Here is a 2281-nt window from a genome sequence, read left to right on the forward strand (position 1 = left end):
CTGAACTGCTCATGCTTTCAGAGTGTTGCTCTAGTGACTCTTCTTGTTGACTTGTCCAATTTAATCCCTAATAGAATTCCACTCAGTGAAGTTACAGCCTGGATGCAACTGAATTTAAATATAAATATATGCAAAATAGCGTGAAGGATCAGATTACGGCTTCAGACACACCCAGACAGAATCCAGCCTGAATCTCATCCCAAACTGGCTGCTGTTCACACAGAATTTAGAAAAACTGTTTACTAGCTTCCCACCCCGCCAAGTCCGCAGCACTGCATGCTACGTGCAGCGATAACAGGGTGTGATGGACAAAGTACAGATCTGTGAACAGCACAGTCACGCCCCTCTCTGCTAGGGAGGTGCAGGCATCTTATCTCACAGGTCACTCTGCTAAGGAGGTGGCGTTAGGGTTTCCCTGTCCTCTACTTGTGACTGAGTAAGGAAGTGCAGCAAGCAGAGAAATCAGCCCCACTGGCACGGCAGCATCAGAAAACCCCAGGAGCTCCTGTTACTGAGAGTGAGTTTGGCCTTGCTGTTCTGCCTAGCAGCGTTCCTGTCTTTGTGTTGTGCTCTTAATAGTATTTATTCACAGTTCTTTGCCATCACCACCCAGCCCAGGGGGAGTGACACTAAGCTTGGGAACATGAGCTACATAGAGGCAAAGAAAGTCCCTGGGAAATGCCATACTTCACGTAAAGAGACAGGTGTAAAACCAGAATCACGTCCCAATACAATGTACCAGCAGTAGCAAAATGCGGCTCCGCCATGCACTCACTCTGTGGCGCAGGGCAAGTAATGTTATTACTCTGTGCTTCAGTTTCCCCAGGTGTAAAATGCAGCCAACAGTCTTGCCTGACCTCACAAGGAGAGGAGTGACTGTAAACATCAGTCAGTTACTGTCTGCCAAGTGCTATACCAATGCTGAGCATTATCATCTACTCTAGAGGGCTCTGCAGGAGGACACGTTGCTGTACAGTAGGCAAAGTACAGAAACGAACAAATAAAAGATGCAAATTTACAGGTTTTAAATATTAAGATGTCCCAGTTCACTTTATACAATACAGCCTGAAAAATGACATCTGTACTCTGTCAGCCTGGCCCTTGTTATATGTTCATGCAAACAAACTGCTCAGGGTACTTGAGTTGCAAAATCCCTCTAATTCCTTTCACAAGGAGCCGAAAAGTGCCAACTCCAAATCCAGCAGAGACACTGGGAAGGACCAGGGAGCCCCAAACACAGCCTTTCTGACAAGATAGCCCACGGGGAGTCAATTATTTTTGTGAAGGACCAAATTTCTTGATCAAGGTATAGTCAAGGTCTAGACTCCAGAGAAAATCATAATAAATAATAAAATATAATAAATAATGAGTAAATAAAAAGATTTTGGGGTCTGTTCAAAAGCATCTGGCGGTCCAGATTTGGCCCACATTCTGCCTCTTGACTACTCGTAATACAGCTCAACAGATCCCTGAGCCCAGAGTGGGAAGTGGGCTGTTGCATCACATGAATATTAGCTTATGTTATGTTCTGCTTGAAAAAACAAACAAACTAGATGAATTGAAATACAATACGTGCTTTTCAGTATCATAAGAACGGCCACACTGGGTCAGACCAATGGTCCATTTAGCCCAGCATCCTGGCTTCCAACAGTGGCCGGTGCCAGATGCTTCAGAAGGAGTGAATGGAACAGGGCAATTATTGACTGATCCACTCTGTCATCCAGTTCCAGCTTCTGGCAGTTGGAGGTTTAGGGACACCCGGAGCCAGGGCCGTCCCTAGGGGGTGTGGGGACTGGGACAAACCCTCCCCACCCCTCTGCCCCAGTCCCACCTCCACTCCACCTGTTCCCTGCAAGTCTCTGCCCTGCCCCTATCCCGCCTTCTGCCCCCTCCCCCGATATTTTCTGTCTTCTTGTCTATCCCTTTGCTAATGGTTCCTAATTTTATTAGCTTTTTTGACAGCTTCTGCATATTGAGTGGATTTTTTCAGAGAATTATGCATGATGACTCCAAGATCTTTCTTGAATGTATCAGTTAATTTAGATCCCATCATTTTATATGTATAGTTGGGATTATGTTTTCCAATGTGCATTACTGTGCACTTATCAACACTGAATTTCATCTGCCATTTTGTTGCCCAGTCACCCAGTTTAGTGAGATCCTCTTGTATCAAGTACTATGGTGATAGCTGAACTGTACTCATCCCTGGAATGAATATATAGAATATTTCACCTACAATTAAAGCTATTTTTCAATGAAAAAAATACTCTAAACCCGATAA

This window comes from Lepidochelys kempii, chromosome 10, assembly GCF_965140285.1.
Source record: "Lepidochelys kempii isolate rLepKem1 chromosome 10, rLepKem1.hap1, whole genome shotgun sequence".
Lineage (NCBI taxonomy): Eukaryota > Metazoa > Chordata > Testudines > Cheloniidae > Lepidochelys > Lepidochelys kempii.